Consider the following 16119-nt stretch of genomic DNA (forward strand, 5'->3'; position numbering starts at 1 on the left):
ACTGGTTAGGCACAGGAGTGAATTCAGCCAGAGAATCGTTCCACCGAGATGCAACACTGAGCGTCATAGGAAGCCATTCCTGCCTGTGGCCATCAAACTTTACAACTCGTCCCTCGGAGTGTCAGACACCCTGAGCCAATAGGCTGGTCCTGGACTTATTTCCACGGCATAATTTACTTATTATTATTTTATTATTTATGGTTTTATATTGCTATATTTCTACACTATTCTTTGTTGGTGCGACTGTAACGAAACCCAGTTTCCTTCGGGATTAATAAAGTATGTCAGTCTGTCTGCGTCCTGATTTGCAACATATGAGGTCCCTCAGTACTGGAGTGTAGCAAATGTTGCAGCTTTGATCAAGAAAGGAAATAACAAGAATCTAGGGATCTATAGGCAAGGCAGCCTCATTTCAGTGGTGGAGAAGCTACTGGGGAGGATATTGAGGTACAGGGTTTATGCTCATTTGGAAAGGCACGGCCTGCTTAGGGACAATCAGCATGGCTTTGTGCAGGCAAATCACACTTGTTAAAGCTGATTGAGGTTTCTGAGGAGGTGATACAGACTCTAAGATATAGGATAAGAATTAGGCCCATCAAATCTGTTCCATCATTTCATCATGACTAATCAATTTTCCCTCAAAGCCCCAATCTCCTGCCTTCTCCCTGTAAACCTTCATGATCTGACCAATCAAGAATCTACCAACCTCTGCCTTAAATATACATAAAGTCTTGGCTCCACAGCTGCTCGAGGCACCAAATTCCACAGATTCACCACTCTCTGGTGAAACAAATTCCTCATCTCCACATTCTACAAAGCTCTATTCTGAGGCTGCGTCCTCTGGTCTCAGACACTCCCATCCTCCGCACATCCACTTTATCAAGGCCTTTCACCATTCGATAGGTTTCAATTAGGTCAGCCCTCATTGACCTAAATTCCAATGAGTACAGGCCCAGAGCAATCAAACACTTTTCATATGCCAAGCTGTTTCATCCTGGAGGCAATATTGAGAATCTCCTTTGAAACACATCCAGTTTCAGCTCATCCTTCCTAAGATAAAGGGCCCACAAATGCTCACAATACTCCAGTGAGACCTCACCAGTACTTTATAAAGTTTCAACACTGTTATGATTGGTGCAGATATTGTGGACTGAAGGGCAGGTTGCCATCTGTTCCATATTGTGTACTGACAAATATGTTTGATCTACCAGCTATTGCAGGGACATGGTTACAGAGACTTGGACTGGGAATCTGACATTCCTACATGTTTAATGTTCCACACGGAATCGGCAAAATGGAAAGGAGCAGGGTGGATTTGTTCATAACGTGCTGGTGAAGGGGTGGATACAGTGCCATCAAAAGTATTCAGTCTCCTTTGGAGGTTTTCATGTTTATTGTTCTGCAACGTTGATTCACAGTGGATTTAATTTGGCTTTATTTTCCCACACTGATCAGCAGAATGGACTCTCTGGTCTCAAAGTGAAAAACAGATCTTTACAAAGTGATCTAATTAATTGCAAATATAAAACACAAAATAATTTAATTGCATTGGTATTCACCTCCTTCAAGTCAAGTTGACGCACCTTTGTCAGTAATTACCGTTGACTCTATGTGGACAGGTCTCTATCCGCTTTGCACATCTGGACACTGAAAATTGTTCCCATTCTTTTTAACAAAACTGCTGAAGCTCTGTCAGATTGCATGCGGTTCATGAGTGAACAGATCTTTTCAAGTACAGTTAAATTCTCAATTGGATTGAGGTCTGGACTCTGACTTGGCCACTCCAGGACATTAACTTTGGTTTAAAGTCATTCCTGTGCAGTTTTGGTTTTATACTTGCAGTCATTCTCCTGCTGGAAAATGAATCTTCTCCTAAGTCACAGTTCACTTGCAGACTGAATTAGGTTTTCCTCAAAGATTTCACTGTATTTGGCTGCATTCATTTTACCCTCTACTTTTCTGAGCCTGCTGCAGTGAAACATCCCCACAGCAAGATGCAGCCTCACCATGCTGGGATGGTGTGTTTTTGATGCTGTGCGGTGTTTGTCTTGCGCCAAGCTTAGTGTTTAATCTGATGGCCAAAAAGGTCAATTTTGTTTCATCAGACTATAGAACCTTCTTCCAGTTGACTTCGGAGTCTTCTGGCAAACTCCAGGTGAGATTTCATGAGAGCTTTTTTCAACAATGGCTTTCTCTTTGCCACTCTCCCAAAGAGCTCTGACAGGTGAAGCATCTGGGCAACATTTCTTGTATACACAGTCTCTCCCATCTCAGCCACTGAAGATTGTGATTTCTCGAGAGTTATCATAGGTCTCTTGGTGGCCTCCCTCACTCGTCCCCTTCTTGCACAGTTTTTGAGGATGGCCTAATCCTGGCAGAATTACAGCTCTGCCATATTCTTTCCATTTCAGGATGAGTGACTTAACTGTACTCCAAGGGATATTCAGTGACTTAAAAATGTTTTTGTGTCCATCGCCTGAATTGTGTTTTTCAATTACCTTTTTGCAGAGCTGCTCAGAGAGTTAATTTGTTTTTATGGTGTAGTTTCTCCCAGAATACTGACTACCAACAGTCGTGTATATTTACTACAATTAATTGAAACACCTTGACTCACACAGAGACCTCCATTTAACTACTTGGCTGTACCAGTGATGATTTGGGGGTGAATATTTATACAGTCAATTATTTTGTGCTTTATATCTGTAATTAATTTAAAGCACTTTGTGGAGATCTGTTTTCACTTTGACACAAAAGTTTTTTCTCTTGATCAGTCAAACAAATGCCAAATTCAATCCACTGTCATTCAAAGTTGTAAAACATTAAAACATGAAAACTTTAAAGCAGCATGAATACTTTTCATAGGTACCTTACATGTAGGGACAATGATGGTGAAAGGGGAGGGAAAGAAGACACGGGGAGGAGTGGTCTCAAGATCCTCAAGTGTTCCTCCCGATGGGATAAAGCACAGAAGGGGAAAAATCAATGAGAGATGAGAATGGAGCTGTGATTGTCATGAGAGATTTAATCGGAAGCAGATTGATGTACCACAACATCGAGTACCTTTGCTCTGAGAGCTGCAACAACAACAATCTGCCAGTGGCAATGCATTTTAGTTCCATTTGCCATTCACGTACTGACATATTGGTGCCTTACAGGTGTCTTAACCAGTGGTGGGGCGGGAATGGGGACAAGCTATCACTTCCTATTAATTGCTGCTTCAAATTGCCTCTGTCAACCTGGCTTTTACATATGGCTTAACTACGAAGCACGACAAACTCTTTCTTAGTGACAGGGGAGGGTCTAAATGGGTTTACTTGCATAATATAACTAACTGCTATGGGCAGATGGGGCTTTCACCCACGGCTGGCAGCTCATCTAGTGGAAGGAAAATTCAGATCTGAAACATCTACCAGCTTGTGCCTAGACCCATTCATGGGGAAGGCTTCGGGAGTAAACCCCAAGGAACAATCCAGAGCTGGATTCCCTGTCAGTCCGATGTTCAATGCAGACTGGCAATCCTGTGATACAACTGGTGCCTGACCCTACCGGTCTCTGCTGTTGATCTGGATTCATCAGCTGCATGGAGAGCAGGAGCCCCTGCATGGGCAACAGCTTGCTTTACGTATCGTACTACCCTGGCTTGGATATTGACTTTCACATCGAGGGTACAATATCCATGGTCGACCCTGACGCGGCAGAGGGCCATCACTAACAAGTCTGTCCATGGCCTCCTCTGCTGCTACGATGAGGCCAACTACAGGTTGGACGAGCAACATCTCATATTCTGATATTGATTTCTCCAAATTTCAGAAATCACTGCCCTCTGTTTGCACACATTCACTGAACTACTATTTTTTTCTGACTTTTCCCCCATTCTGGTGCCTTTTACCCCCTTCACCTTTCCTCACGCACTGTCATGACTTGCCCATCAACTCACAGAGAGCAAAGAACATTCTGTGGTCAATGGAGTTCAAGGGAAACATTAAATCAAAGAGCATAAAAAGAGGCAAGGGTTGGCAGTAGAAAAGAGGATCGGGATTTTTCCAGGATCCAGTGATAAGACAAAAGCTAAAACTAACAAGGAAAAAGCAGATAGGTTAACTCAGTAATTTTAATTAGTGTTCACAGTGGGGACACAGCAAACATTCCAGAGATATCTAGCAGTGACATTTCAACATTGTCCCATAATGTGTAACAATCATCATCACAAGGGTGAAACTAATGGGACTAAAAGCAAACATTTCCAGGTCCCAACGACCGGCACTGAAGTCTGGAGAGAAAGTAGAGACACTGAAGTCTGTTACGGAAAGGTCCCAGTGGAGTTGAAAACCATTGTTGAAGAAGGGTGGAAGATAAAAAGCAGGTGACTGTAGTCCAGTTAACTTCACTTCAGCTACTGGAGTCTATAATCTGTGAAGAAATAACATCATTTAGAAAAGTTTAATGTGATTGAACTTAGTCAACAGGGTTTACAGTCAGATTCACACAGCACAGAAACGAGCCCTTCAGCTCAAATGGTCCACGCTGACCAAAGTTCCCATCTGAGCTTGTGGTCAGTAACCCCCTCACCACCACATTATGAACAAGGCTATCCTCCTCCTTAACCCATATCCTTCAAAACCTTTCCTTCCCATCTACCTGTCCAAGTACTTTTCTTAAATATACCTGACACAACCACCCCCCGGCAGCTCACTCCATACACTGACCAGCCTGCGTGTGGAAAAGTTGCCCTTCAGGTTCCTATTAAATCTCATCTCAAACCAATGCCCTTCAGTTCTTGATTCCCCTACCCTGACAAAAATATTGTTATCTTTGACTCAACCCAGGCCGCTTATTATTTAATACACCTCGGCAATATAGCCACTCATTCTCCAATTTTCCAAGGAAAATTATCCAAAACGCTTTCCACAAATCAGTCCTTCGAGATCCAGCAACATGCCCGTAAATCACCTCTGCACTCTTTCCAGCTCCATGGTGTCTGTCATACTGCATGATCACTAAAACTAAACACTATTTATGAAATGCGGCCAAACCAACGTGTTGTACAACTGCACCATTTCATCCCAGCTTCTATATTTGGTGCCCTGACTGAAGGCCAGTGTTCCAAAAGCCTCTTCACCACCCTTTCCATCTGGAACCTGGTTTTTGTCTCTGTAACCTGGGTTACTGAATGTTAAGTCATGTTTGACAAACATACCAGAGATTTGAAACTTTTCAGGGGAAGTTGGAGAAGTGGTGATTTTGGATTTTCAGGAGCCATTTGCCAATGTCTCACATGAAAGGCTGGTGCACAAGACCAGAGCTCAGTACTGGGAAGGAAGTGTGTTAATATTGACTGAAGACTGTTTATCATACTGAGACAGAATAACAGGTCTGTTTCAGGCTGGGATGACATAACTACTGGAGTGTTGAGGTGTTGCCTGCACAACAAAATAGAGACGGGTGCAGTGAGGGGTTCATAAAACCATATATGACCAAAGTTCAGAGGTGAATGGTTCATTGACATTTATTGCTGGGGCAATAGTACAGAGAAACAGAGCAGTGTTGCTATACTGTCAGACAAATGCACATTGATGGATTTTGGGAAGTTAAAGCAGGTCAGGACATACCCAGTGAATGGCAGGGTCCTGAGGAGTGTTGATGAAAAGATAAACCTGAGGCACAGGTAAATAGTTCCCTGAATGTGCCAACACAGGTAGACAAGGTGGTGAAGAAGGTGCACGACATGCTTACCTTCATTGGCAAAGGCTCTGAGAGGAGTTGGGACATCACATCACAGTTGTACAAATCAATAATTACACCACACCAGGAGTACCCTGTGCAGTTCTGGTCACCATGAGAGGAAGGATGTGATTAAGCTGGAAAGGTGCAGAAACGATTCACAGGAATGTTAGCTGGACTGGGGGCTTGAGTTACAAGGAAAGATCAGACTGACTGGGACTGTTTTCCCTGCAGTGAAGGAGGCTGAGGGGAGACCTGACAGAAGTTTATAAAACTATGAGAAGTGCCAACAAGCTAGACAGTCAAAATCACTTCCTCAGGTTAGAAATATCAAGTATGAGAAGGCACAGCTTTAAAATGCCAGGGTGAGAATTTAAAAGTCTATTTCAGGGCAGGTAAGATTTCTGATTCCATACAGCGAGTGGTGAGGGCCGAGTACGGGTTGCCATAGGGGGTGGTGGAAGTAGATATGATAATGACATTTAACAGGGTTTTAGATAAGCCATGAATATTCAGAGAATTGAAGCACATGAATTATACACAGGCAGAAGAGATTTAGTTTCATTTGACATCGTGTTCAGCACAGACATCATGGGAAGAAGGGCCTGTTCCTGTGCTGTACTGTTCTGTGTTCTTGGTGAGCCTCAGTGACGGGGGGAGTCTTTAGCCGGGGTCACAGACAGGTGTACCTGTGGCAAGGAGAGAGACTGCAGGATGGTGCATTACCTCCCTGGTACGAGGGCCAAGGATGTAACTGAACAAGTACAGGCCATTCTGAAAGGACAGGGTGAGCAGACACAGGTCGTGTCCATATTGGTTCTAACAAAAGAGACAAAGTCCTGCAAAGAGACTGAGGGAGTTGGGGAAAAAATTACGTAAGTAGAAACTCTGTGGTGAGGAGGGTGGTAATCCCAGTGTCACCTGCTAGCGGGAAAGAAAGAAAAAGGTGGTACAGTTATATGTGTGGCTCACAAGCTGGTGCAGGACGGAGGATTTTAGTTACATGGATCATTGGGTTCTCTTTCAGGACAGGAGATGGGAAGAGTGAAAGGTCAGTAGTGGAGTTGACGGATGTGGATCAACACAGAAAGTAAGTCCATATAGATAAATTACAGTGTCTCAGTAGCACTACAAGTGCACAGATAAATAAATATCAGGTAGGCCTCAAATTTACATTTAATTTTTTAAAATGGATCTGAAAGAAACTTAACACAATTTTTGGTCTTTAATGGAGCAATCGGGAAAGGATCATGAGTTTTTTAAATCAAAAAGTACTGACGATAGGCTTGTTATGCCTACTTTTGAGTGGGGAAGGATCAGGAAATATCCTAAATAAAGACTTTAAAACTATCTATATATCTAGATCTCTGAACTAGCATTACTTATTTTTTGTGATGTGGCAATCACAATAATGTATGCAAGTCTTTGAAGTCCTTTGAAACTCTTAAGTATTTGAAAGAGAGATAGCTAGAAATGATAATTAAACGGAGAAAAGTTGAGAAGGTTTGTGACTCATAAATTCCAGCCTGACTGGGCTGAATAGCAAGTTTCTGTGTGCTGTATTACATCTTGTATATAATTTCCAGATAAAAGAAGGACCGACTAGAGATGGGGCAGTGTTGGATCTCCTGTTAGGGAATGCGATAGGTCAGCTGACAGATGTATGTGTTGGGGAGCACTTCGGGTCCAGTGATCACAATAGCATTAGCTTCAATATAATTATGGAGAAGGACAGGACTGGACCTAGAGTTGAGATTTTTGATTGGAGAAAGGCTAACTTTGAGGGGATGCGAAGGGATTTAGAGAGAGTGGATTGGGTCATGTTGTTTTATGGGAAGGATGTAATAGAGAAATGGAGGTCATTTAAGGGTGAAATTATGAGGGTACAGAATCTTTATGTTCCTGTTAGGGTGAAAGGTTAAAGGTTTGTGAGCACCATGGTTTTCAAGGGATATTAGAAATTTGGTTCAGAAAAAGAGGGATGTCTACAATAGATATAGGCAGCATGGAGTAAAGGAATTGCTCGAGGAATATAAAGAATGTAAAAGGAATCTTAAGAAAGAGATTAGAAAAGCTAAAAGAAGATACGAGGTTGGTTTGGCAAATAAGGTGAAAGTAAATCCGAAAGGTTTCTACAGTTATATTAAAAGCAAGAGGACAGTGAGGGATAAAATTGGCCCGTTAGAGAATCAGAGTGGTCAGCTATGTGTGGAACCGAAGGAGATGGGAGAGATTTTGAATGATTTCTTCTCTTCGGTATTCACTAAGGAGAAGGATATTGAATTGTCTAAGGTGTGGGAAACAAGTAAGGAATTTATGGAACCTATGACAATTAAAGAGGTGGAGATACTGGCGCTTTTAAGAAATTTAAAAGTGGATAAATCTCCGGGTCGTGACAGGATATTCCCCAGGACCTTGAGGGAAGTTTGTGTAGAAATAGCAGGAGCTCTGACGGAGATCTTTAATATGTCATTAGAAACGGGGATTGTGCCGGAGGATTGGCGTATTGCTCATGTGGTTCCATTGTTTAAAAAGGGTTCTGGAAGGAAGCTTAGCAATTATAGACCTGTCAGTTTGACATCAGTGGTGGGTAAATTAATGGAAAGTATTCTTAGAGATAGTATTTATAATTATCTGGATAGACAGGATATGATTAGAAGTAGCCAGCATGGATTTGTGCGTGGAAGGTCATGTTTGACAAACCTTATTGAATTTTTTGAAGAAGTTACGAGGAATGTTGACGAGGGTAAGGCAGTGGATGTAGTCTATATGGACTTCAGCAAAGCCTTTGACAAAGTTCCACATGGAAGGTTAGTTAAGAAGGTTCAGTCATTAGGTATTAATGCTGGAGTAATAAAATGGATTCAACAGTGGCTAGATGGGAGATGCCAGAGAGTAGTGGTGGATAATTGTTTATCGGGATGGAGGCCGGTGACTAGCGGGGTGCCTCAGGGATCTGTTTTGGGCCCAATGTTGTTTGTAATATACATAAATGATCTGGATGATGGGGTGGTAAATTGGATTAGTAAGTATGCCGATGATACTAAGGTAGGAGGTGTTGTGGATAATGAGGTGGATTTTCAAAGCTTGCAGGGAGATTTATGCCGGTTAGAAGAATGGGCTGAACGTTGGCAGATGGAGTTTAATGCTGAGAAGTGTGAGGTTCTACATTTTGGCAGGAATAATCCAAATAGAACATACAGAGTAAATGGTAGGGCATTGAGGAATGCAGAGGAACAGAGAGATCTAGGAATAACGGTGCATAGTTCCCTGAAAGTGGAGTCTCATATAGATAGGGTGGTGAAGAGGGTTTTGGAATGCTGGCCTTTATAAATCAAAGCATTGAGTACAGAAGTTGGGATGTAATGCTAAAGTTGTACAAGGCATTGGTAAGGCCAAATTTGGAATATTGTGTGCAGTTCTGGTCACTGAATTATAGGAAAGATATCAATAAATTAGAGAGAGTGCAGAGACGATTTACTAGGATGTTACCTGGGTTTCAGCAATTAAGTTACAGAGAAAGGTTGAACAAGTTAGGTCTCTATTCATTGGAGCGTAGAAGGTTGAGGGGGGATTTGATCGAGGTATATAAAATTTTGAGAGGGATAGATAGAGTTGACGTGAACAGGCATTTTCCATTGAGAGTAGGGGAGATTCAAACTAGAGGACATGATTTGAGAGTTAGGGGGCAGAGGTTTAAGGGAAACACGAGGGGGTATTTCTTTACTCAAAGAGTGATAGCTGTGTGGAATGAGCGTCCTGTAGAGGTAATAGAGGCCAGTTCAGTTGTGTCATTTAAGGTAAAATTGGATAGGTATATGGACAGGAAAGGAGTGGAGGGTTATGGGCTGAGTGCGGGTAGGTGGGACTAGGTGAGATTAAGGGTTCGGCACAGACTAGGAGGGCCTAGATGGCCTGTTTCCGTGCTGTGATTGTTATATGGTTATATGGTTATAAAATATCAGAATATCAAAGCTTCTTAAAATTACTTCCTCAAAGGGATTTTATGATATTTTGTTAATAATCAATGATGCTCAAAGTTGGTGTATTTTCAAAGTTCAGGATAAGTTTATTATCAATGCATATGTCACCATATACAACCCTAAGGACATTCACAGTAAAAACTAAAAACAATAGAATCATTAAAAGACTGCACCCAACAGGACAGAAAAACAACTGATGTGCAAAAGACATCAAGCTCTGTAAATACAGAAAGAAAGAAAAATAAACAAACAAACAATAAATATTGAGAGCATGGGATGGAGTCCTTGAAGGTGAGTCCATAGATTGTGGGAAGAACTCAGTGATGGGGCAAGTGAAGTTATCCCTTTTGGCTCAGGGGGCTGATGATAACTTTTCCTGAACGCGGTGGTGTGGTCCCTGAGGCTCTCTGACCAACTCCTTGATGGCAGCAAAGAGAGGAGAGCTTGTCCTGGGTGGTGGGGGTTCCTGATGAATGCTGCTTTCCTGCAATAGCATTTTGTGTAGATATGCTCAGTGGGAGGAAGGTCTTTACCTGCGATGGACAAAATTTACAAAATAGGTTTTAGTGTTTATACGAATATTTTATTTAGAGATAAAGCATGGAACAGGCCTTCGAGCACCACCACTTAGCAGCCTCCAATTTAACCCTAGTCTATTCGTGTGGCAATTTGCAACAAACAATTAACCAACTAACCGATTTGACTTTGGACAGTGGGAGGAAAGCTGGACGGCGGTGTTAGCTGTGAGGAGGATGCTCAGAGGATGCAGGGTGACTTGGATAGGTTAGTTGAGTGGGCAAATTCATGGCAGATGCAATTTAATGTGGATAAATGTGAGGTTATCCACTTTGGTTGTAAGAACATGAAAACAGATTATTATCTGAACGGTGGCTGATTAGGAAAAGGGGAGATGCAACAAGATCTGGGTGTCATTATACATCAGCCATTGAAGGTGGGCATGCAGGTACAGCAGGTGGTGAAAAAGGCAAATGGTATGTTGGCATTCATAGCTAAAGGATTTGAGTACAGGAGCAGGGAGGTTCTACTGCAGTTGTACAAGGCATTGGTGAGACTGCACCTAGAATATTGTGTGCAGTTTTAGTCTCCTAATCTGAGGAAAGACATTCTTGCCATAGAGGCAAGAGAAAGTTCACCAGATTGATTCCTGGGATGGCAGGTCTTTCATATGAAGAAAGACTGGATCGACTAGGCTTATACTCACTGGAATTCAGAAGATTGAGGAGGGAACTTATTGAAACGTATAAAATTCTAAAGGGATTGGACAGGCTAGATGCAGGAAAATTGATTCTGATGTTGGGGAAGTCCAGAATGAGGGGTCACAGTTTAAGGATAAAGGGGAAGCCTTTTAGGACCGAGATGAGGGGAAACTTCTTCACACAGAGAGTGGTGAATCTGTGGAATTCTCTGCCACAGGAAACAAGTGAGGCCAGTTCATTGGCTATACTTAAGAGGAAGTTAGATATGGCCCTTGTTGCTAAAGGGATCGGGGGTATGGAGAGAAAGCAGGTACAGGGTTCTGAGTTGGATGATCAGCCATGATCATATTGAATGGCGGTGCAGGCTTGAAGGGCCGAATGGCCTACTCCTGCACCTATTTTTTACGTTTCTATTAGAGATAAGAGAAAGAATAAAAAGTTACCGCAAACAGTCTAACATGAGGGGTGCCGTCACTTCCCCGGCTATAGGTTGAGTCATTACAGAGCTGAGGGTCAGAATGACTTCAACCCGTGTTGATGCCATTTGCCCAGTACACCACTGCATAGTTAATGAGCACAGTGGCACCGAGGGGCTGAAGTGTGTTTGTGTCAGTGCCGGGTGTGGAACAGTTAATGCAGACGTACTTAGAGCCTGGATTAGTACATGGCACAGTGATTCAGCCATTACAGAGAAGGGCAGGACTGGTAGCGAAACATTCCAGGATTCAGATTCAGACAGTCCAGAGGGAGGTGAATGAGGCTGGGGAGCTGTACTGCTGATCAGGCAGAATGTCACAAATTCAAGGTCATCCAGTGAGACAATGCGGGTAGAACTCAGGAATAAGAAGAGTGCAATCACTGTGATGGGATTGTACTGTAGGGCTCCAAACAGCCAGTAAGAGAGAGGAACAGATATGTCGGCTGGTTATGGGCTGATGTAAAAACAACAGAGTAGCTTTGCTGAGTGAATAATCTCCCCAGTGACTGGGACTCCCTTACCACCTGAGACTTGGATGGGGCATTATTTGTTAAGTGTGTTCAGCAAGGTTTCCTGAAACAGTATGTAGATGGTCCACCAGGGAGGGAGATATTTTTGACTTTGCTTTGGGAAATATGGGACTCACCAGAGTGGTGGCGGGAACAACCAGTGTTCACAGAGGAATTAGACAGGTCCTTCAGGGGAAATAACCAGCAGAGCTGTGGGGACAGAGAGGGGAATTGGACTGTGGAAATGTTGTAGCAGGAGTTGGTATAAACTTGATGGGTCAGATAGTCCAGACCATCCCAGAATGATCCTGTGACCAATAACAGTCTGAAAAAATCATTCTGGTCTCCAGTCAATTTTCCTAGCTCCTGGTTGGACAAGATCAATTGTGTAATGAGGACACACTTCTGTAAAAACACTGACAGTGTATTCCAAGCACACTGAGCTGCCAGAGCACAGCACCGGCCAGTGAGGACACAGACCAGTACAACACCGGCTCTCTACTACAAAGTTCAAAGCTGAAAGTAAATGTAATATCAAAATACATTTCTGTCATCATATGTAACCCCGGGATTTATTTTCTTGTGTGTGTACTGCTGGTTTGTTAGAGCTGTTGGGGAGGGTATAAACTGATTTGGCAGGGGCGTGAGAACTGGCGTGAAAGTACTTAGATAGTACAGTTTGTAAAGAAAGAAAAGATAGCATGCAGTCACAGTCAGGAAGAGTGAGCAGATGATAGGACATAACTGCAGCCAGCAGAGGGATGCAGAATCAATAAGGGTAGCAAATCCAATACTTGGTGTTGTACCTCAATGCACAGCATATAAAAAAAAGGTGGATAATCTTATTGCCCTATTACGGATTGTCATGTATAATGTGATCATCATTGAATCACGGCTGAAAAATATTTATAGTTGAGAGCTAAATGCCCAAGTTAGACATATCGGAGGGACGGGAAGGTAGGCAATGGGGATGGCATGGCTCTGCTGGTAAAGAATGGTATCAAATCAGTAGGAAGATGTGCCATAGGATCAGAAGATGTTGAATCATTGTGAGGAGAGTTAAAAAAAACTGCAAGTGTAAAAGGGCGTTGATGCAGTTATAAACAGGCCGTCAACAGTTGTTTGGATGTGGACCACAGATTACAACAGGGAATAGAAAAGGCATGTCAAAAGGCAATGTTATTGGAGATTTCTTGGGAGATTTCAACAACCAGGTCAATTGGGAGAATCAGGTTGGAAATAGATCTCAAGAGAGTGAGTTTGTTGAATGCCTAAGAGATGGCTTTTTAGAACAATTTGTCGTTGAGCCTACGAGGGAATCAGCTATACTGGATTGTGTGTTATTTAATGAACAGCAGGCAATTAGGGAACTTAAGGTAAAAGAACCCTTAGGAGGAAGTGATCACAGTATCATTGAGTCCAACTTGAAATTGGACAGAGAGAGAGCACAGTCTGACATAGCAGTGTTTCAGTGGAGTAAAGGTAGTAACAGTGATATGAGAGAGGAGTTGGCTAAAGTAAATTGGAAGGAGATGCTGGCAGAGATGGCAGCTGAGCAGCAATGGTGAGAGTTTCTGAGAAAAATGAGGGAGGTCCAGGATAAGCGTATTCCAGAAACAAATAAATACTCAAATGGCAAAACAGTACAACTGTGGCTGACAAGGAAGTCAAAGCTAATGTAAAACCAAAAGGGAGGGCATAAAACAAAGAAAAAAAACTAGTCAGAATACAGAGGATTGGGAAGCTTCTAACACCTTACAGAGAGCAACCTAAAGAGGATAAAGATTAAATATGCAAGCAAACTAGCAAATATTATGAAAGTGGATCATTGAAGATTTTTCAAGTATGTAAAACATAAAGGAGAGATGAGACTGGAAACTGGATTGCTAGAAATTCAGGCCAGAGGAATAATAATGGGGTGGGGAAGGAGCTGGCAGATGAACTAAATGAGGATTTGGCATCAGTGGAAGTTACTAGCCGTGTGCCAGATGTTGAAGGGTGTGAGGGGAGAGAAGGGAGTGCAGTTATTATTATAAGGGAAAGATGCTCAAAAAGCTGAAAGACCTGAGGGTATATCAGTCACCTGGACTAGATGAACTGGACCCTAGGATTCTGACAGAGGTAGCGGTAGAGATTGCGGTGCCATTAGTAATGATCTTTCACGACGTATTGAACTCTGGCATGGTGCTAGGGGACTGGAAAATTGCAAATGCCACTCCATTCTTTAAGAAAGGAGGAAGGCGGCAGAAAGGAAATTATAGACCAGTTAGTCTGACTTCAGTGGTTGGGAAGATGCTGGAGTTAATTGTTAAAGATGAGGTTATGGAGCATTGGAAAGACAGGACAAGAAAGGGCAAAGTCAGCATGGTTTCCTTAAGGGGAAGTCTTGCCTGATCAACCTGTTGGAATTCATTGAAGAGATTACACGCAGGATAAATAAAGGGGATGCAATGAATGTCATATATTTGGACTTTCAAAAGGCCTTTGACAAGGTGCCACACATGAGGCTGCTTACCAAGTTAATAGCCCATGGTATTACAGGAAAGTTACTGACGTGGTTAGAACATTGGCTGATTGGTAGAAGGCAGCAAGTCAACGTGGGAATAAAAGGATCCTTTCCTGTTGGCTGCCCGTGAGTAGTGGTGTTCCGCAGGGGTCGGTGTTGGGACCACTTCTGTTTATGTTGTATATCTATGATTTAAATGATGGAATAGATGGATTTCTTGCAAGTTTGCAGATGACAAGAAGGGCAGGTACTGTTCAGGAAACAGGTAGGCTCTAGAAGTACTTTGACTGATTAGGAGAATTGGCAAGACAATGGCAAAGGAAATACAATGTTGGAAAATACATGGTCGTGCACTTTGGTAGTAAAAATACATGTACAGACTATTTTCCAAATAGGGAGAAAATCCAAACATCTGAGATGCAAAGGGACCTGGAGTCTTCGTGCAAACCAGCCAAAAAATAACTTGCAGGTAGAGTCGGAGGTGAGGAATGCCAAAGCAATGTTAGCATTCACATCAAGTGGTTAGAATACAAGACCAGGGATGTGATGCTGAGACTTTATAAGGCATTGGTGAGGCCTCACCTTGAGGATTGTGAAGCGTTATGGGCTCCTCATCCAAGAAAAGATGTTCTGGCACTGGAAAGGGTTCAGAAGAAGTTCACAAGGGTGATTCTGGGAATGAAATGTTTATCATTTGAGGAACATTTGATAGCTCTGGGTCTGTACTCGCTGGAATTTTGAAGGATGGGGGGGGGGAATCTCATTTCAAATGCTGAAAGGCCTAGACTGAGTAGATGTGGAAAGGATGCTTCCTATGGTGGGGGAGTCTAGGACAAGACGACACAATCTCAGGATAGAGGGCTGTCCATTTGAAACAGAAATGCAGAGAAATTCTTTAGCCAGAGGTGGTGAATTAGTGCAATTTATAACCACAGGCTGCTGTGGAGGCCACATCCTTGGGTGTATTTAAGGCAGAGCTTGATAGGCTCATGACTGGACACGGCATCAAAGTTTGCAAGGAGAAGGCCAGGGAGTGGGGCTGCACAGAGAGAAAAGGGTCAGCCATGATTGAATGGCAGAGCGGACTCGATGGGCCAAATAGCCTCATTCTGCTGCTATGTCATATGGCCTTACTCAGTAAATCCAAGAACCACAACAGAAAGACTACACCCAACAGGGTGGCCAAATCACCAATGGGCAAATGACAATAAATTGTGTAAATACAAGAGAGAAAATAATAATACTGTGGCGGCCCACTTCCCAGCGCTCTCGAACCGGCTCACAAAGTGGCGAGGACCGGCATTGAGGCTGGTCCCAAAGAGGGCACCAAGCCTGCTTCACCAACAAGGGGAAAAGCCCGCGCACGGGATGGGACTGAGCGCGGGAACAGGAAGGCTTTAAAGCGAGGCCGTGCGGCTTGAATAAACCTCTTTTGCAACCGTAGTTCACCGACTACTTGTCGTTATTTTAGCGCTGCGTGTAGAACACCGCTACAATTGGTGACCCTGACGGCCCAAACTATATGTGGACCGGAGATGAACGACGTCACATCTCTTCATGCATTTTCGTTAAAACTGCCAAGCTTGTGGACGCTGCGACCTCACTTATGGTTTCAGCAAGCAGAAGCCCAATTCCACATTCGGCACATAATCTCGGATGCCACTTGTTACTACTACTTGGTGAGCTCCCTCGACCAGGAGACAGC

This window comes from Hypanus sabinus, chromosome 31 (assembly GCF_030144855.1).
Source record: "Hypanus sabinus isolate sHypSab1 chromosome 31, sHypSab1.hap1, whole genome shotgun sequence".
Lineage (NCBI taxonomy): Eukaryota > Metazoa > Chordata > Chondrichthyes > Myliobatiformes > Dasyatidae > Hypanus > Hypanus sabinus.